At 35.0% G+C, this 22,655-nt stretch overlaps 1 pseudogene; it reads right to left on the bottom strand.

The window, feature by feature from the left end:
* Positions 1–4,968: 4,968 nt before the first annotated feature.
* Positions 4,969–5,668, bottom strand: LOC142355595 (glyceraldehyde-3-phosphate dehydrogenase pseudogene; annotated as a pseudogene).
* Between the last annotated feature and the right edge of the window lie 16,987 nt (positions 5,669–22,655).

Raw genomic sequence — 22,655 nt, 5'->3', positions numbered from 1 at the left:
AAACTCCTCGGACAATTTAATTTGACCTGTCATTTCCAAGGCCTTGATTTTTTCAGTGTGTTGTTCTGAAAGTAATGGAATGTAAAAACTACGGTTAAACTCAAATTAGACTTGCTATTGCTCGTTATCCATTAGGAGCATGCAATTTTTCTGAATGTTGCGGCTATCGATTATTTGACAAAAAAAGTCAGCATATCAAAAATAGATGTTGCTTTTGATAGCTATGGTGTTAAATTAGCAAAAAACCGGCACAATATTAATTAAAGAACATTCAAAGAAAAGGCAAGTTAAACTAGCCATCTTCGGATTTAGTGGAAATTGTGTCAACAGTTTTTCGGTGTGTTAATCCAACAAATACAAACCAATTGGACTAAAGCAGCTGATTTCGCGCGGATTCTTATGATGATAAAGGCTAAGTTTTCAAAAGTTTAGCAAAAATTTTGGCCGTTTAGTGCCAAAATTGGATCGAACAATTCAAGAACACTCTTCTATCTTTAGAAGTAAAAATAACAACAACGTCATTGTTGACCTTTCAACATATTTTTAAGCAAAATTGGTTTAAAAAAATGCGTCCAAGTACGGAAATTGTGAACAAAAACAACGAAAATCAGTTAATTGTTCACAAAACTTCAAAACACGATTGCTCTATGGAACAAACGTCCTTTCAAGTTTATATTTCACGCTGGACGGGCTTTCTACTGACACCACTCACAAAGTTCTACAATTATTATATCGATCGCGCAAAACTGACTGAACAAAAATCCATTTGGGTATTTAGTTCTCTCCCCCACCACTAAAGTGGGTCGGAACAAAAACATTATATCATTTCGATTAACTTGCACAATGAAGCGAGAAGCTCCAAGTGATGCCTCACTGACTGCCTCCGAGCAGAACCAAAAATAAAAAGTGGGATCATTGCGAATCTTTGGTTTCAAAAACTGAACAGATTTGAACAATTTAGAGTGCCCGAAACAATTGGCATTTACATTTTTTTGGCATTTGATAAGCTCGCTTTCAAATTTTTAATTGGTGAATATGCTCCATGCACTCACATGAGAGGTTTCACAAAGCAAACACAATAATATATGAATTGGACACTATGTCTCATACAGGGTAGAAGTGTAAAGAGAAAAAATTGCATAAAAACTTCTTTTAATGATTTTTCAATACCTTTTTAAAGCTTTTTAAAGCTGTTAAATGGGTAAATTGTGCATTATTTTCTTTTTCAAGAAAAATTAATAAAATATTTGAAATGCGAACACTTTGCTTCTCATGTTTAATGTTTTTGTCTTGTCATGACAGTCATCAATCTAACTAAAAACAGGCAAGTGGAAATTGAGCTAAAATGCCGATAATTGACTTCTGAAAGTGAGCTAAAGTTTGATTATTGTTGATTACCGTCTTCGTGAGTCTGATCACGGAAACCTCACAAAACAAAGTTGAAATGAGCTAAAGAAAAGCGAGCTGAAGAAAATCTGATCATGACCAATTACTGTTTCGATTGGTCTGACCATTAACCAGCTCCTCTATCTGGTTTACGCTTTTAACTGAAGAGTCATCAAAGCCTATTGAACTACGTTGCTATTTCAATTCAATTCAATTTTCATTCTTTTTAAGAGCAAATGTCATGAGAGGATGAGAGAATCATTTCTAATAATTAACGAAACCAGAGATACAAGAAACCTGGGATATTCTTTCTATCTTTCTATTTTTCCCTAAAGTTATCCGAGATGGGATTCCTTAGAGTCCCATTGATGAATCATGGTTGTTTCATAGAAGCCCAACCATGGATCATATTATGCTGCGTTACAGTTTTACCGTGAACATAAGAAATTCGTGCAAGATATAATGATTGTTATCAACTACTCTGGATCATTAACGTTGTGATTTTACATTGAAAACGCGAGATCATAGAAATTCCTCATGCATTCCGCCGTTAATAACACCATAGTTTTATGGAGAGATTTCTTTGCAGATTTCAATCCCATAGTGACAGACCAATTGGCCTCGTCCTCCCAATTCTACAAGGAACACGAGCAGTGGAAGCTGCTGAGACCAGTGACAGTAGAGGTGGTTGAAGCACCCATCCTAACACAGCACCCCAGTCAAGAGTTTGTGATGCACCTTCAACTGGAAAGGAGGTCTCTATTCTATTCGGTGTTCCTCCTCTGCCCCAATCTCATTCTATACGCACTCACTAACTTGGTGTACTTGTTGCCCGTTGAATCTGGTGAAAAGGTAAGCTCATTGAGATAAAGTTTAAGAACTATTTTTTTTAAAAAAAAACACACTTTTTTCTGCTATTTATAAATTTAATTTTAGAACTAATGCATTGCGAAGCGAAATCCACTTTATATATATATATATATATATATATATATATATATATATATAAATACTGGATTCATAGTTAGATTTATGCGCACAGGATCAAATTTCTTTGTCTTTTTACGTTGCTATTAAGGTCTGGTTTCCCCCAGTGATCCTGGAATTTTTATCGTGCAAGGTCTGATAAGATGCTGATCAAAAATCTTTATCGAGTAAGATCTTATCTGGTCTTACACAACAAAAATTCTACCCCTCGTGAACTTTAATTGTGTAAGATCTGATAAGATACTTGTAAGATCTTATGAGATAATAATTCAATTTTGCTGAATTGTTATCTTATAAGATCTGATAAGTATATTATCAGATCTTACACGCTAGAAGTTCACGTAGAGAAAAATTTTTGTATTGTAAGATCTGATAAGACATCTTTTAACGATTTCGATATTGCCGTATAACGTAGTCAAGTTTTATTCTGAGTCTCAACTAGGTACTATGGCCCAACTTAGCAGTCCAAGATAGTTTTGGTCTTTGAAAAAAATTTTGCAGCCTAGTTTGATTATCACCGTTTTTGAAAAAGTCCCTTATATTTGAATAATGTTTTTCAAAAAAATCCTATTAGTCTTGGAAGACCATATAAGATACTGGTCGGTGTTGCTCCGACACTTAAGCGTTGCATGTTGTAGCTTTTTTTCTACTGCTTGAAAACAACTCTGAATGGTCTTCAATTCGAAAAGCATGCAAGACTTAAAGAATTTATATCGTATAAAATTTGATAAAAATCTTATCGAAAACGATGAATCATAGTTTTCCGAATGTTTATCTTAAAAGATCTTTTAAGGTTCTTATAAGATCTTACACGATAAACATTTTTTGTCAGGTAGAATTTTTATCGAGTAAGATCTTGTAAGGCAGAATTTTTATCGGGTAAAATCTTTTAAGGCAGAATTTTTATCGTGTAAGATCTGACAAATGTGAACATTTATCATGTAAGACTTGATCAGATCTGATAAAGTTTTTTTATTGTGTAAGACCTGTTAAATTGTCTTACAAAATCTTAGTCAGGCAAAAGTTAGATCTGCGCATTTGCCTTGATTGCTAGATTGTTACGTTTTTTATGGGATAATTCGACCCATTAACAGCGAAAACACATAAGCATTAGTTTGATCACACATGCTAACGAAAATAATAACTTTGTTTTAAGGAAACAGTTCCAAATTTCAACATATATATTATTACTGGAATCAATTTTGATTTTATCATGCACAAATTTCTATTTTGTTGTTTTTATTTGTATTCTGTAGGTGTCTTTTGCGGTGACCCTTCTTCTGACAGAGGTGGTGACATTTGGGACCCTGAGCAACATCTTCCCTCCCACCTGTATCAACTTCCCCATCATGGCTTGCTTCATTCTAACTGTCATTTTCCACATGGCATGCTCCTGCATTGGCGCTACCATTGGTAAACTAAATTTCCATATCGCTATCCAACAGTTTTCTGCGCAATAGATGCCAAATTTAACGCAACACATACTCGCGTCCACCAATAATTTGTAACGACTATAGGTAAATATAGCAGTAAAATTTTCTTTGGTGAGTTTTCCCAATAAAATTCGAGAAATTGCTTGCGGTAAATGCTGGCAGTGATCTTGATAAATAGTAAGATCATTGCACTAGAGACGTTAAGGTGATCAGACGCAGTTATGCTGCATTTAACGCGACCGCAAAGTGAGTAAACAATAAGAACAATCTCAGGTAAAAGCAAGGTGACAAGCATGCTACTTAGCCTCTGCGCTTGAAGTAAAAAATAATTCAAGAAATGATAAAACCCTTGTTTCGTAAGAAAAATCACAAAAATTTCCATCATTCAAATAGTGAAAAAGCCATCCCCCGAAAGAAATAGACTATACCAAACTTCACTCAAACAAAACACTGCACACATCCACACACACAAAACTATTTTATTGTCAACAACTTTTAAAATTAGGAGAATTTTTCCAGCTAGTCCTCTGGTGCATATTTCATGCCAGCGAGGTCATTTAAAGTTGGCATGGTAATTGTAATTTTGAAATGGTCATTTTTGTGATAACTGCTCCCTTTTGTCCCAAACACAGTTATAGTGGTAGGGGGGTGAACTATATGCCCAACTGCCAATTTCCTCCCGTGTTGGGCTCCCAGTGAATCCCATCGACGGATCATAGAAATTTCATAAAAACTCCATCCAGGGTTCATCGGTGGTTCATTACCACTTTTTCTCTGATCATAAAAAGTTCATCGATGGGAAGCTATGATTTCCACTGGATCATAGAAAATACATTGATGGGAAATCACTGTATCATAAAAAACCACAGAACGTGATCTTGAGTGTATTCTCAAATCAAAACAGGAAATTGCAAAATGCAAATGTACAATGATCAAAATGATCGAAATATAGCGCTGAAAAATATTTTATAATGTGTGCCTAAATATCTGCTATATAGGACTCGGGGCGCTAGCGGAAAAGATTCCAGACTCTCTCTCGTCCAATGCCTCAACATCTTAAAAAGACGTCTCTCATGGCTACAGCAGGGAGAGTTAGACGAATTAGTTAACTAATATACCTAACAGGGCATGGAATAGTATTTTAGGTCAAGTTAATCAAATTTCAGTAAATCATTTTCTTGAATTCTTTATGATAAAATGAGTGCACCAACTGTCCGTTAAGGAATGAACGGGGGTCATTTGAAAGTCTACAAGTAAGAGTCACAACTGACACATTTGGGACCGGTACTCGGAACGCCATTCCAGTCAATCTCCCGTTCAATTCTGTGATAACTTTCCTACAGCTTTCGCAGCTCCAGTGGAAGCCGGAATAATAATCTGGTACGCTCCACGTCCATCCCTCACTGTTTTCCGGAAGCCCCATCGACTGTCTTATGGGTAGCAGTGACGGCATGCATAGTCGTCATCAGTCCCTCTTCATTTCCAAAATTGTCGTTGGTGCAAGAAGCGCTACTCAAATGTACTTGTTCTCTTTTACACCGCAGACAAACATTTGCGCATTAGCAGATGGTTCCGAAAATATAATTTTCTTCGCGCCACCAGCCAAATGGGTTTTTAGCCTTATCAATGATAGTGAAAACGCCGGTCAATTCTACCACATATTCCGCTCCATCACTTCCCCATGGAAATTGGCAGGATCTCATTCGCCATGAACGTCAAATCGCTGTTCTGCTGATAACCAGTTTGCCATCTGCAACCTTAACTTCACCCTTCAATCGTCCATGGGTTGAGTCATATTTAAACAAATATTCCATTTAATTTACGTCCAAGAAAGAATCGTTCATGGAACAGCGTTTAAGTTCTCGTTTCGCTTAAGTGCGTCACCCCATTCCCCCTGAAGTGTGTCCAAATTCTGTGTTGCTATATAGCAGAATAGACTGAATTGTACAGGCACGTAACCAGCTTTTCGGACAAATTTTTGCCTGTGATTTTCAAAAATTTCAGTCAAGTATTTTATTATGAAATTTCCATGATTCATTGACGAATTTTCAATTTTCATGATTTTTATGACTCATCGATGAGTTTTTAGTTTTGATGAATTTTCTCTGGGCCATCGATGGAATAGTAATTATTATGAAATAACGATGATGCATCGATGAAAAGCTATGGGACTCCAACCGGGCTTTTAATCAATTAGTTTAGGCCTATCGATATATCTATCGTAGAGAGCTGTGAGTGGGATCACTAGAACACCAGCCAAGCGTAGACTATATGATTCATGCATTTTCCAAAGACTTCCCGTTTTTGCATGGCTTAACGAGGTTTAACACTGCGATTTTGTTGACCCTTATCGTCCCTTTTGGTCACTTTTTCATTTTTTGCTCAATTAGCATACTATTCTCGAGATTTCTTTTTTTAGTAGCAATGAAGTGATAACATGGCTATAATTGGTCTCATCGTGGTTTTTCAGAAAAAAAAACATTTATGTTGAATACAACATTTTTAAGTTATCTGGTTTCGTATTTTTCCTCGCTGCTTTTTAGCAAAGATCACAAACGAAAATGCAAAAAAAGAAGGCAATAGACTAACAAACTAATTCTGGATATGTAATACTCGAAAATTAATTTGGTGAAAATCTGAAATGTTTTTGTGTTTTGTTTTTATAGTTGGATTTTTGTAAATATTGTATCAGTTACTAAATCTCTTAAACAGTTTTTCCCATCAACCAGCAATTGCACTCTAGTTGGCGAAACAGATGCTGACTGGAGTGGAGACGTAAATGATAGACGATCATCCACAGGATACTATTTCAAGCTGGGAGACAGTGGGGGATCTATTGCAATCTAAAATTTATATTATTGTCTCTAACGTCTTTTGAGATTAAACAGCTTCAATCTCTAACTTGCAAAAACTCATCTTGCCTCATCGGGGTTGTTGCGCTACAGTGTTAATAATCCTGCTAACAGGTTATGGGCACAGTGAGTCCATCAAGTATAGATGGCAACAGATATGCAATTAGTTTCATAGATAAATTCAGTGGCAACGCAGTAGTAAAATTTATGAAATTCAAAACGCAAACATTGCAAACTTTCAATTAGTATGTTGCACAAAATGGCCGACCAAAAGTTTTGCGAACTTATAATGGGACAGAATACAAAAACAAAGCCTTTAGAAAAATTTGCCTAAGCAAAGAAATATCTCGTGAATACACCGTTCCTGAAACACCCGAGCAAAATGGTGTGGCAGAACGTGTTAATACAACCGTAGAAGAGGCTTGATGCCTTCTAAAAGATTCAATTTTGCCAAAAAGCTATTGCGTTCGAGCTGTAGATACAGCATGTTATGCTAGTAACTTAGTTGTCAAAGACAAAAGCACAAAATCAGCCTTTGAAAAATTTTTCGGTAGAAAACCGAGAAGCGACCATCTGAAATATTTCGTTGGGTAGCCTATTCAAAAAATCGTGATGGCTTTCAATTTTGCCGGGGGACAAAAACTTGTAAAAATTTTCTCGATTTGTGCAGGGGACAAAAACTTGTAAAATTTTCTCAAATTTGTGGGGGACAAAAACTTGTAAAATTTGTGTCAATTTTGTGCGGTGAGAAAAACTTGTGAAATTTTTGCCGAATTTGTTCGGTGGGCAAAAACTTACGATTTTTCCAGCTATTTTGTGCGGGGAATAAAAACTTGTTAAAATTTCACAGTTTTCTGGAATTATTGAAAAACTTGTGAAAATTTTGCAATTTTTGGGGGTCCCTTAAGTTGGTTTTAAAATTTAAAAATTCTTAAACCCTTTTTTAGTCAAAAAGACTATTCATGGGTTTTCAAAAGACAGAAAATTTACTAACCTTTCCATTATTTCAATCCCTTGATAAGTTTTATGTAATATATCTACATTTAAACCAAAATGGAGTCAAATTTTGGTGGTTTTGATCCAACATCTGGTTTTGATCCAACATCTGGTTTTAATTTGATAGTTTTCTTGCCCATATGTTATCCCAGATTAGGGTGTGTGGGTGGGCAGATTAGAAAACGAATAAAATTTAAGTGCCAGGGCTCCAAATTGAGAATTATTGTGTCTGATAAGAAATTTGCAGCGTCCAAGGTGAAAAGAATTCAACTTTGCAGAAAATGAGAAGAAATATACGTATGAAATGGACAAAACAAATGCTCGAAACTATATGAAATGTTTCAAAAAAGTACTGAAAAAGTGTGCGGTAAAGCAATTCATATACCACAATTGTATGACGGGAGAGTTAAAAATCGAGAAAAAAATAGTGTGTTTTTAGAGTAAAAATTGTTGTTTTTGAACAATTTTATGCAAAATACTTCCTCAAAAAGCAATTGTATTATGCACAAACTGTTTTGCATTGTAAATGACAACAAGTGCAGACCGGTAAATTGTGTAAAACAAGGTGTTTGAGGGACAATGCAAATGTGATTACGTAATATAGTGTAAAACTTAGGGAAAACTATAAAAATGACCAAAATTTTAACGGGAAAAACTGATGTCCGACTGAACCTTACTGCGTAACTTAGGCAAAATGATAGATTGAGCTGTCTATTTCCCTTAAATACATGAGAAAACTAACTTCTATTTTTTTGTGAATGATATTCTAATTTTTTCTTTACATTAATAAACAGTTTTCCTGTTCTGTTTTTGTTCTCCAAAAATCTTCAAAGCACTAACAATAACTTAACTAAAGCTGTGTGTCTACAGTGTTTATCAGTTTTTATCTTATCTGCACATGTTTTTTCCGACCTGTGATTGAATGAAAGCTGACTGAAGATTAATTTTAGACTGGTGCATATAACAAAACATGTTTTTGATTTTTGTTTGTTTTGCAAGTTTTGGTCTAGGCTTTTGTGATTGGTTGGCCGAGTTTTAGGAATTATTATGTCTACTACATGTGTCAACTTATGTCTTTCATTTCCATAAGCAATTCAGTGTGGTCGTCTCAGCTTATCTGATTGGTCAGTCGGCTTTAGGCCTTATTATTGTCTTGCACATGTTTGAACACGTATTGTTTTATTATCAAAGACAAGGTGTGGTCTCTTTTATTACCATAAACAATTCAGTGTGGTCGTCTCCGCTTCTTTGATTGGTCAGTCGAGTTTAGCCTTTATTATCGTATTGCACGTGTTTGAACACGTATTGTTTTATTATCAAACACAACGTGTGGTCTCTTTTATTACCATAAGCAATTCAGTGTGGTCGTCTCCGCTTCTCTGATTGGTCAGTCGAATTTAAGTTTTATCACCGTGTTGCACGTGTTTGAACACGTGTTGTTTTATTGTCAAAGACAAGGTGTGGTCTCTTTTATTGCCATAGGCAATTCAGTGTGGTGGTCTCCGCTTCTCTGATTGGTCAGTCGAGTTTAGCCTTTATTATCGTCTTGCACGTGTTTGAACACGTATTGTTTTATTATCAAAGACACAGTGTGGTCACAAATTTGAGTTTGTATTTAAAAAGAAAGTAGTATGTCGTCGTCTCAAGATTACTTAGATTTTTATCACGATATAGCGCGTTCGGAAAAACGATATGTAGTTGCCTGTGTGAAAACATATGATAATACTGGAACTTATATATCGCTGAAACTTTCGTTTCAACCAAAAACTCACTCACTCTATGCAGGAATTGGAGCAAGTGGGAGAAAATATAGATGCTATTAGAAGAATAGCTCTCTCAAAATTTGCGAACGAGCAGAGCAGCTCTGGCAAAAGGAAGTTACAGCCTGGTTCCAGTTTAGAAACGAATTGTCAGAATCGTAGCTGCAGATTCAAAAAATCAAAAAAGGCCTCAGAGAGTGATAAAGAGAATTAAATAGCAACTGAAAATGGTTGAAGCAATGTTTGAGCGTACACTTGGATATTTTCGACAATTCCAAAAACTTTTTCGATATTTTATTTGCAATAGTGAGCCTCAATTTGATTCTAATCTTACAAAAAACTTCGCATACAGCCAGCACAAAAATGAAGATCATTGCAAAATTCAACAATTTCATTACCATGTCATTGCTGCTGTTGATCAATTACGGCAGTCTTTCAAGGATACTTCTTCTAAACCACATACAATACCATGTCTCTTCACTTGTTTTCAATTTGCTGATTCGGGGGTCTTCTCACATAGTGCATTATGGCAAAGTGATGGAAAAACTTCAAGAGGCAGCCCGTTACAACGATCAGCACAATCTAGCTGTTTCAGTTTCTAAGAAAAAATTACCAAATGTAAACATGCTAATGACACAGGATGTTCAAACGCAAACTGACTTTTTACCTACTTGCACTATTGATGGATTTTATAGTATTTATAATGGTGGTATGTACGGTGAGCTTTCCAAAAAACTTGATATATTAAATTGTGGCTATGGCTGTTTGCATGTTGATAATAGTTTGATTTTGACAAATTTTAATATGGAATCGAAATCTTTTAATTAACAATTGTCTTGTTCTCTTGTCTTTGAAGAAAGAATTGAGCAAAAAAAGTCAATTAAAAAATGTTAGAGCATATGGTTAGCAAAACGTTGCAAATCATTATCGTTCATATTCAACATCAAAGGACATTCTTAACCAAACATCACATGTGCAATATAAATGCAAAAAAGTCCACAAAGTTTTGAGTTTTGATTTTGAACTGGCTTAAGTTTGAGTATTTGAGTTACTTCATTGTAAAATTTTAACAGTCGGCAATACAATAATTGATAGTTTTGTATCGGCATTCCAAGCGGATCTGCCAAATAAACTTTGTTTTTGTGAAACAAAAGAACCATCCAATGACTTCCTGCATGTTGCGACGGTGAAGCATTGACTATGATAAATCCTTCTCTTGTTAACTTTGGGAAATTGTCCGCGGCAAAAACTCCATAAAAATAATGCTTCAAATGAATACATTTTCCCAACAAATAGCGTATTTCATCACTATCCATCTGTGGGGTAGGTGATAATCGAGTTTTTTGTCACCTTTCGTTCCGAGTTAACATAGAATGTTGAGCTTCTTTCACCCAGAAATAGAATTTCTACGTTGGCTGCCAATGCTCCGTCAAATGTAAGTTGAACCGAAATTGAGCAATTTGTAAGTTCTGGATGAATGAAATCATGAGAAGCCTCTTGCGTTGATGTTAAACCAAAAGCTATAATAAAGTGATTGGGATAATTGTCCAGAGTTATGCCATGCCCACGTTTGTCAAGAAAATCTAGGGCCTCTAGAGTATTGAATTAAATGCGGTGGTTGAAAGTTGTTGAGACAGGAGTTCCAACAATAGGTTGACCATTTCGATAAAAAAACAATATGGCTCAAGTTGAATTTCTGGTAGTGAAAAGGATTTGTGCGATTAGTTCCGAGGTATGCTTGATTTGTTGCCATTGCAATTATCATACGCCGTACAGGTTCTTTCGAGAAAATATCCTCATGGCTCCAACTTCTTATTCCAGTTGTAGCTAAAAAAGTTCGCGGCAATACTTCTGTATAGCGATTCACGGCAGGTGTTTTAGTAGAGTTTTCTCAATTGCCGTCAGAACATGATCCGCTACTGTCATTTTTCTAACGTAGAGATTAGCTTCAATTATTTTGATTTTGTAATGTTTGTTTGACTCTGAAATTACAGCAAAATCATTTGTAGACCTTCTAAATGAAATTCGCAGAGTAACACCACTAAGTAAGTGTTTATCACAAGTTAAAATATCACTCGCCGGCTTTCCAATAAAATAGTTTTCCTGGGAATTAGCAACAAGAGCTTTTCTGGCCGCTACGTCGTCCGCGCGACCGTCGGCGCCATCAGTTTTAGCTTGCTCATCCTCGTAATAATGTCCCTGACAAATTAGCCATGTGTTTTTTGCAGTTTTTCCTGAAGAAAATTCCGTTTCAACGAATGCTTTGTGAGCATAATTTCCGTTTTTATTGGAAATTTTAACACCGTTAGCAGATACAGAGCATTTTGAAAATAAAGAATGTAATGCGTTGTTGCGCGTCTGTATTTGTAGCATCAGTTCATGTTCTTAAATCGCCGTCATTGTTTCGGGAGTTTTTACATTTAATTTCGAGGAGAAGTTTCGGTAAATCTATGAAATTGTTTCTATAGCCCAAAACTTCAAACTCAAGCATTGGACCGTCCGGTGAATATGATGGTCCGACTTTTTTAGTAAAAGCATTGTCAAAAGTAATAAGCAGAGGCTGTTTTTCAAACAAATCGAGTGTGGTGTGTGTTGCCTCTGCGGGCAGTAAATTAGTAATCATTTTGAACTTTAGAAAAGAAATTTGACCGACTTCTTGTCAAGGGCTTCTTCTTACGAATGCCTTGTTTTGCGTTTTCACCGTTGGTTTTTAATTTACGTATTCTTTTTGATCCGCCCACTTGTTTTCTCACAGTTTTTTGCACAGTCGATTTTAATGCTTGTTTTGGAGAGTTTTTCTTTGTAACAACCTCTACCAGCTCAGGAGCTGCTTGAACAATTAAATCAAGTCCAATCTTTTTGGCCACAGGCCAAAGAAACTTTCTTGCAATCGATAATGCCGCTCTGTCAATACCTGCTGCTAAAGCCCCAAAACCGCTTCCTCGTTGACGATAGTGCCCTGAAAAGTATGGTGACACCGATTGCTGTTGATAGTAGGCTTCCATTTAGTCGAATTTTTAAAAATTTAAAGTCAAAATAACTTTTACTGTTCCAGCGAATGGAACTAACTCTCCAGTTTCTGTCCGCAATTGAATTTCAATTGACTGAAATTTTTTCGATAATAACTTTTTGTATTCCAGGTTGCTGCAGACAATTCTGTGCGTTGGCTGTATTTCGCAGGGGGTACCGTTTTTCAGGCGTTGTTTTGAATCAATGACTCGAATAAGAGGAGCTTTAGTATCACCTACGTATTGATAATCAATTATGTTAACGTAAATAAAAATCAGTTGCTTCCCTGCAGACAAATCAAAAGGATAATCGCCAACAAAAGTTTTTTCTTCGTCATCAGCCATTGTCAGATTTTCAAAAGTGTCCAACATCTTGTATCCAATATGATAACCAGACCCATCATGAATACCGTTGAAACTTAGTATGCTTGGAATTTCTTTATCTGGAAAAATAATTCCTTCGTTTTTACCAAAAAAGAGGAATAAAACTCCGTTGATTTTGTTAAATTGAAAGTCAAAATGAGGCAATCCAGTAGTTGTTTTTAAGGATCTCAAAAGATGGTCACGGTTTTCATAGGAACCAGTTCCAATAATAGCTCGTTCTCCACCGTATGGTCTGGAGACAGCATCAAATGGAATACTTTTCTCATAAAACTTAAGGCCTTCAGAAGAAAATATCTCTAAATCACTTTTGTTCACTTGATTTATTTTTGCCGGGAAGATAATTTCACTTAGTGCAACTCGCCAATCCCCCTTCAAATCAATTTCTTCATTGAAATAATTTTTGAATGAGGACAAGGTGTTTTGAGGAAAAATATACATAGAGGCTGATGAAACTAAGTGAACCGTGAATTCATTCATGTTTTGTTATTTCACTACTGTTGTCTCTAACTTTGACCAACTCTAATTCATAAAATTTTCCCTTGAATGGCTCCTGGGATGCGTCAATGAGACTATAAGTAGGAGGACTTGTTGGAGGTATATCGTAAATCTCAAAAACTTCGTTGGTAAATGTGTGCTTGTATCCTTTTCTAAAAGGAAGATCCGCTTTTGATATTCGCACAAAGTCCCCAACGTAAAACTAGAATTGCTGAATCATTAAAAATTAATGATATCAAGTAAGGAACGTCTTTCTTTGTCACTTTATTCGGCGCCAATTTCGTTACTTTTTGACTCTAGAGTTAATGGTTTGTACAAAGCTCTGCAATTGATTAATATACGAGTATGTCCATTTGTCCTCTAAATACTTGTATATCAAATTCTTGAGCGATCGTATATTTCTTTCCGCAAATGCTGATTTTTTCTCGCTGAAAGTTTTATAAACTTCGATTTCTTTTTTCTGACATAGAGTGCTGAAAGAGCCCTTAAATTCTGTACCAGCATCTACCCACACTTTTTTTAGATCGCTTGTTCCTTATCATTTTCTTAAACCCATCTGCTGTTGTTGTGGCGTACTTTGATTTTAAGGGTTCGACTCGTAGATAACGTGAGAGACAGTCCACCGCAACCAATAAATATTTTACATCTTTGTTCTTTTTTGCTAATTTATCTACATGAGCCAAGTCTAGCGACCAAATTTCGTTTACATTGTAGGCATTAACCTTCAGCGTTGGACATTTTTTTCTATATTTTTAATGCTTTGTGTGGGCATTTTTTCCCTCCAGGAACAATTTCACTTTACTTGGTTTCAAGTTTATGATTCTTTGTAGATTTTTTACGCTTCCATATGCTGCGAGTCCTTTCGTATATTTCAACTCGAGCAATTTTTTCTCATTCTTCGAAAGACTCCCAGTTCTTCTCCTCTTGCTGAGTTCTGTCTTCCTTCGAAGTTTCGAAACCACCTCCGGCGTCTGAGGATTCTTCTGTAAGTAATTGACTGGTTTCTTGTGCTTGATTCCTTCTGGAAAAATAGTTTTACTTTTCTTTTTTGGTTTGGCAGTTCTTTGAGTTCTTTTCCGGATCGCAATTTTAGCATTTCTGTTGATCACCAAGTCCTCTTTTTTGTTTAAAACCTCAAGAATCTTAAAATAATCTGGATTACTTAGTTTTTTAGTTGGTTGTTGCAAATCATAGAGAAAAATAAGGACATTTATTCCTGTTGCTGTTCCGTCAACAATGAAATTTTCATTTTCGTCTAAAACAACTTTTTTGACTCTTTAATGAGGCTAACTATTTTCTCCGTCCTGGTGAATTTCGCTGGCGCTAAAACGTTAAGATTTTTCGAAGAATTTTGTCTGCTTTCACTTTTGACAACTCAGTGGGATCAATTGTTTCCCTTGTATCTAAAATTTCCTGGTACTCTTTATTAGTGTTTTCATTTGGTCGCATACGGTTCAAAAACGAAAATTGAGCACCTCTATGCTGAACTCTGGGATCATTTAGAATTTGTGAGAAATATGTTTGCTCTTTCATATATTGGTTTTTGGGAATCAAAATAAACTCTTCAGCAGTTGACATGGTTTAACTGAAATGGATGAAACAAAATTTTATAATGAGTTGAAACAATTCGAAACCGGTTTTTGTTAGAAAAGCGCTCGTCGTTTATCCATTGATGACTTTTTCTTGAGAACACTTTCAAATATGTGTCTGTATTTTTCTAAGTCTCTTACTTTCACTCTAACATGACCCAGCAAGACATTGTGAAGGCATTCACATAGAACCAGTATGACATCATTATCACAATTACGCAGGTATTTCCTTAACTTTTTTGGTTGCAAATGCACCATTTGCTTCAGTATAGATAATTTTTTCTCTTTCATTGCTTAGAGGGGTTGTTTCTGCTTTATCAGATGGAAGGTAGAACACTGTAGGACCTGGCTCAGTAATATTTGAACAGTATCGTAAACGATCCGAAGTTTTTGGATCAAGATCGATAAGCAAATGCCCAAATGGTTCTTTCGTTGCCAATTGATTGCAATGTTTTAAAAATTTAACAAGATTTAACTGCTTGCCTAAAAATTCTACTTGTTGAATATCGCGGGCTGATTTGAACAGAATGATGTGTGATGTGTTCAAGTCTATTGTACGAGACCACTTGCTCTGCTGATAAAGATTGTGCTTTATGTAAATAACATTAATCTTTTTGTGACGCCCTGCAGTGGCCAGCTTAACAAATTCTTTGTCGTTATAAATTTCTTCGCACGAGTCGTCGATTATCAAAAGACAGTTTTCAAGGTTATTCAAAAATTCTAAATTGGCATAATTTTTGAAAATAACTCCAAATTTCTGCTCAATTTTGACGTATATTTGTTGCATTTCGCGGTATAAAAATATAATGTGGTTAAATTTTGGGTAAAATGTGTTTCCACTCAACATTTTGACAATTAACTCTGTTTTGCCACAACCTGAGGGCCCTACAACGGCCATGAAGACTCTATCTTGCGTAGATATAATTTTATTCATAGTCTTGGATTTGGTAAAATGTATCCAACTAAACTTAACAATATGGACATCCAAACTGAGGTTTTTTCACAATTTGGTTTTAACACGGTTAACTTCACAATACAAAGTGATATTAGTAGTAAAAAAAACAAACATTTCCACAAAAAATACAACTTTCGAGCGTGGCAAAGTTGTTTGGTTACAAAATTTCCAAGACGATTTGCTGCTACTTTCTTTTTCAAAATAATTTTTCTCTACAACAGCGTCAACTTGATCGACTGTTAATCCCTCCATCTCAACAAAAAATAAAAACTTGTTAAAAAAGTATCAATTGGGTATCAGATTACATAAAACAACTCATAGCAATTAAACTCAGTTAGAAAGTCTTTCATATGAACCATGAAGCACTCAGAGAGTCTCTCAGTTTTGTTATAATGAACAATTTTGTGCACTCTTTCTTCCTTCACCAAGAGTTGAATCTCTTTTGGCAGTGAAGGATCGTTTTTGCCAATTTCCTCACCAACCGGGTGCTTCGACATCAGTAAGAGTTTCGGAGGACAGACTCTGGGTTGATTTTTTGACATTCTGCTTTCTCCACTGAAAAAAAAGTTCGATATAATACACAAAATGAGTGAATGAGCGAATTTCGTCCTAAGTCAGCAACAATTTAACTTTTCTCTGTAAAAACTGATTTCCGGTTTTTATGGTTTCGTCTTTGGAAATTGAAAGACTCAGATTCCCGTCTCCCGTAATCAAGGCACAAATTGTTGAACTCGGTGACAACGGTGCCTCCACTTTCGTCAATTCCTCTCTCATTGGTTAACCAATTGAAATAGAAAATGGCTTTTTCTTTTGCACAATGTTTGTTGAAAATGTTTTTGCCCTTTGAATGATTTTGACAATTTTGTGTAAAATAGTTCACAGATATCGAAGGACACTCAAGTGAATTCAGATCAATAACAGGACATTCAAGCAATTCTGACAAAAACTTAACTTTTTCCGCTCCCTTAGCGTAGAATATTGCACCAGGATTCCGCAAGCGAACGCTTTGAACTATTTGTGTTAGATAAATATAGGGATAATTTCCTATGTCCCAATCAATACCGTGCAAATTTCTACTCAACCAACTAAAAGATTGCTTTGTTGAGTTGTTAACTCACTATAACTTGTTGGTGGTAAAAATGACACGCATTCAAGGTAGTCTTCAGTACAAATTCCAAACTCTTTAACAATTAATTTTTCTTTTCTGTGACGAAATCCTTCAACGTCTAACACAACCGTTTTGCTGCTCACCATTCCAATAAGTGAAAAATTGACGGTTGAAAAATCTTTATATATAAGCGGGAATTATATAATTTGTCGGGAATTATATATAAATATTATTCCCGACAAATGCCCGCTAAAACAGTTGCTGCTTTTCCACGGAAGCATATAAGAATAACCAGGTCCTTGGTTATATATTTCGTATAAGAAACCTCCTGCGTCGTGTAAAATAGCGTGCAAACGTAAAATCTTTGATACTTTTAGATACTTGTCGAGATATGAATTGTCGATGCCAATTAGATCTCCATATGGAGGCAACTTTAGAGCAATATCATGATCAAAGCAGTCCAACTCACTAAAATATTCACTTGCTGCCAGGAAATAGTTTAATCTGACTGATTTTTTAGGATAAGATGTAGAAATGGATAAGTATTTGTCGAGAATGTTTTCCAAACACTTTCTACAAAGAACTGGTTGATCAAAACGCATGCCAAGTCTTTTTTTCTCACTTAACAAACTGCAACTCAACAATGTTTTTAATGCTTTTCGCTGAAGAGTCTAAAACATTTTTCATTAACAATCTCTAAACAAAGAGTGAATAAGATTTTGTCATTCTAATAATAGCGACAGACTAACTTATCGGGTTTTGAATTTTATAGTTTTAAACACCAAGAACCAATAACCGCAATGCTGACTGCATGTTGTTTTTGTTTGTCCATGAATTCTCCATTTGGTTATGATAAGACATAGAACAACGCATTCGTATACTGTGTAGTCACTCTCCTTTCGCCTTACTAGAACTAAGGTTAAATTTCAAAATTTTGCTGTATTTTGATTGGCTAAGATAAAAACCAAATATATGCAACTATTATGCTCTACGTGACAAGTATAGTTATTGCTGTTTTCTGATTGGCTAAGATAAAAACCAAATATATAAAACTATTATGCTCTACATGACAAGTATGTTTTTGAGCTATTCTTAGAAGCAACACGCCTAAACATGTAGCAAAAACAATTGAACACAAATAATCTTTTTCTTTCAATTCTTGCATACTGTTTGGTTGCTCACAAAATCCAAATCTTTGCTCTACAACAAACTGAAAATTGTTTGCAAACTCTTTTTACAGTCTTTCCTCATTTCTTTTTGTCTTTCTCCACTATTGATAACAATCTAATTTTTCTCGAAACAAGATCGATACAAAATTCTTAAGTCTTAGAACAAATTGTTTTATCTTTTGATTATATAGAAAAGCTGACCAAAAGTTTTCACGACCTGACAAATTACCACAACAAATCATTAATTGCAGCATTGTCTTCAAACTTTGAACATGTCTCCGGTGGCAATTATTCTTAAAGAGGAGGCCAATCCCGATTTGAGAACAATAGCATATGAAACTTACAAAAAAGAGAAAGTCGTTATTGTTAAACAAGAGTTGCGGGACAACGAGTGGATTAAAATTACTCACATGGCGCAACCAATTATAATTTTCGACTATATCCAATCATTCACGATTTGAAAAGGCGCTGATGAAAGGAGCACAGTACACGATCGATCATGTTACCGGCTACGTAAGAGAATTTGTTTTCAATCCAGAGACAATTGATTAAAATGTTAGGAAAATTCTTTACGACTATGATATCAAAGAGATTCCTCTATACGAAAATTAGGAGGGCTATTGGAGGGACCTCGAAAGTATTGATAGTTTCTGGCGGATTCCAAAAAGCCCCGAAAGTCCAGAAATTACAAGTCGGTCAAATTCTCTTCTAGGTTTCCATAATTACCAGCAGCAGTCTCGAGACGCCACCAGTGAGCCTTTGCTTTGCTCCAAAGAAACGAAAGCTTGATATCAACTTCAAATACTCATTTAAAGACATTGCTTCTTTTGCTTCTGAGATCTTCTAGTGTGGAAACTATTTTGTTAGTATTGTTTGTTCCGTGTTATATAGCCTAGTATTTCTTTCTATTTTTTGTCTCAACGCACATTGTTCCACTTGAAATTGAATTTTTGCTTCCACTCCACTTCACTTTTATCTCATACACAGTAAATGGTATACACATTCTATTGAACTTGCGATATCGTGATAAAAATCAAAGTAATCTTGAGACGACGACATACTACTTTCTTTTTAAAAACAAACTCAAACTTGTGACCACACCTTGTCTTTGATAATAAAACAACACGTGTTCAAACACGTGCAAGACGGTGATAAAGCTTAAACTCGACTGACCAATCAGAGAAGCGGAGACGACCACACTGAATTGCTTATGGTAATAAAAGAGACCACACCTTGTCTTTGATAATAAAACAATACGTGTTCAAACACGTGCAAGACGATAATAAAGGCTAAACTCGACTGACCAATTAGATAAGCGGAGACGACCACACTGAATTGCTTATGGTAATAAAAGAGACCACACCTTGTCTTTGATAAAAAAACAATACGTGTTCAAACATGTGCAGGACAGTAATAAAGCCTAAACCCGACTGACCAATCAGAGAAGCTGAGACGACCACACTGAATTGCCTATGGAAATGAAAGACATATGTTGGCACATGTAGTAGACATAATAATTCCTAAAACTCGGCGAACCAATCACAAAAGCCTAGACCAAAACTTGCAAAACAAACAAAAATCAAAAACATATTTTGTCATATGCACCAGTCTAAAATTAATCTTCAGTCAGCTTTCAACCAATCACAGGTCGGAAAAAACAAGTGCAGATTAGATAAAAATTGATAAGCACTGTAGACATACAGCTTTAGTTAAGTTATTGTTAGTGCTATGAAGATTTTTGGAGAACAAAAACAGAACAGAAAAACTGTTTATTAATGTAAAGAAAAAATTAGAATATCGTTCACAAGAAAATAGAAGTTAGTTTTCTTAAGTATTTAAGGGAAATAGACTGCTCATTCTATCATTTTGCCTATGTTACGCAGTAAGGTTCAGTCGGACATCAGTTTTTCCCGTTAAAATTGTGTCTTTTTTATAGTTTTCCCCAAGTTTTACACTATATTACGTGATCACATTTGCATTGTCCCTCAAACAACTTGTTTTACACAATTTACTGGTCTGCACTTGTTGTCATTTACAATGCAAAACAGTTTGTGCATAATGGAATTGCTTTTTGAGGAAGTATTTTTCATAAAAATGTTCAAAAACAACAATTTTTACTCTAAAAATACACTATTTTTTTCTCGATTTTTAACTCTCCCGTCATACAATTGTGGTATATGAATTGCTTTACCGCACATTTTCAAACACTTTTTCAGTACTTTTTGGAACATTTCATATAGTTTCGAGCATTTGTTTTGTCCATTTCATACGTATATTTCTTCTCATTTTCGGCAAAGTTGCATTCTTTTCACCTTGGACGCTGCAAATTTCTTATCAGACACAATAATTCTCAATTTGGAGCCCTGGCTTTTAAATTTTATTCGTTTTCTAATCTGCCCACACTCCCTAATCTGGGATAACATATGGGCAAGAAAACTAAAAAATTAAAACCAGATGTTGGATCAAAACCAGATGTTGGATCAAAACCACCAAAATTTGACTCCATTTTGGTTTAAATGTAGTTATATTACATAAAACTTATCAAGAGATTGAAATAATGAAAAGGTTAGTAAATTTTCTGTCTTTTGAAAACCCATGAATAGTCTTTTTGACTAAAAAAGAGTTTAAGAATTTTTAAATTTTAAAACCAACTTAAGGGACCCCCAAAAATTGCAAAATTTTCACAAGTTTTTCAATAATTCCAGAAAACTGTGAAATTTTAACAAGTTTTTATTCCACGCACAAAATAGCTGGAAAAATCGTAAGTTTTTGCCCACCGAACAAATTCGGCAAAAATTTCACAAGTTTTTCTCACCGCACAAAATTGACAAAAATTTTACAAGTTTTTGTCCCCCACAAATTTGAGAAAATTTTTACAAGTTTTTGTCCCCCGGCAAAATTGAGAGACAAAATTTTTCGACCTCAAAAATGTACCGCACGATTTGTCACTGGTGGGGACGTCCCCACCCGTGACAAAACGTTATGCACGATTTGTCACGGGGGGGGACGTCTCCCCCCGTGACAATACGTGCATTTTAGTATACTACTGATGTTACATGGTTCTGACTCTTCTGTTGTTGAGGAGAGCAAAAAGCATAGAAGTTCTTCAAAACAATCAGCACACAGAGTACAAAGTTTTGTACGCTTCAGAACGTTCTGCTTATCAAGTTGGTAAATGAGATCCTCTTTTTCTTTAAAAAGGAAAGAAGTCACTTGTGACACGACATTTCGAGAATCCTTTTTGAACCAGATATTACAAATTGCATGTTCCGTCACATTTTAGGCATGAGAAACATTTTTTACGCATTTGTGTTTTTGGTGGATAGATTTTTTTCAGGAGCAGACATGAAAGAATTTTGAGTAAAATTAAATTGAATAAATATCAGCTAAAGTGCTGAGCAAAAGCATTTCACAAAACAGGAATGAACTCAATTTACTATCTAGTGGCCATGTATAATAGTATAAATCATCATTTCCATACCAGAAAACAACATTAGTCTTCATCTTTATCAGCACTACATTGTAACATTAAGTTTTAGAGTATTCCATCAAAAATATCAACGAATTATAGCATTTTTCTACCACCACTACACAAAATAAAAAAATTAAATCGTTTTTCTTTATTTTTTAGGGAACGGTTAGAAATATATAGTTACGTATAATTGTCACATTGATTAATATTAATACGAATCCTCAAAACACTACAAGGTTTGTACAAAAAAATTCGAAAACCATTCACAGTACATCACAAAAGAACAGTTGCCTATTCCACAAAATACGTTATTCCATTTATTGAAAACCGTTTGCAATATTTGTTTTCTGTCAGATTTGTTTTTTATTAAAGATGACAGAATCTTTGTCAACGAACAACATTTTTCACTTTATCAGTAGCACACTGAATGTTTTTTTCACATTGACTCAAAAATTATTCCAATAGAGAAGGGCTTCTATAGAAGGGCCAATTTAGTAGAGCCTCTTTCTTTGGCCACTGTGTTCTGGTTGAATAGAGTTCACTTTATGTACGGTTCGTTTTGATAAGCCATTAAAATTTACCTCTTCATCTTTAAAACTAACAACACCTCTTTCTACCAAATAACATTGCTTCCTCAAGTTTATTCTTTCATTGAGCTCTCTTTCAATATAGTGATATTTTTCTTACCATAACGTTATTTCAATAATTTTTGCGATTTGCTTCTCAGCTCCTAATTGGACTCCGGAAACGTTTTGGAGTTTTAGTTATAAGTTTGAAAAAAGTCTCAAATTTGAAATATATAAAAAATATTCAAACCTTTTTCTTTTTCGGTTTTCAAAGAAAACGTTTTCTGTGCAATTTCGAATATATTTTTAAAAAAAGAAGCGAAAACGGGACATATAACAAAAAAATTGATTCAAAACTCAAATTTTAGCGGAAACCATTTAACCGATTTTTGGAGGTGATTGCAACTTTGTACTAATAATTTAAAAATTTCTCAGTTCAAATATAACAAAGAGTTAACCACTACACCATGATGATCTGAAAAGCAATAAAAAGAT

Source organism: Convolutriloba macropyga, unplaced genomic scaffold (genome assembly GCF_964194025.1).
Source record: "Convolutriloba macropyga unplaced genomic scaffold, txConMacr16.3 SCAFFOLD_2322, whole genome shotgun sequence".
NCBI classification, from domain to species: Eukaryota; Metazoa; Xenacoelomorpha; order Acoela; family Convolutidae; genus Convolutriloba; species Convolutriloba macropyga.
Note: the sequence above shows the minus strand (reverse complement) of the source record. Positions and strands in the feature narration are given on the sequence as shown.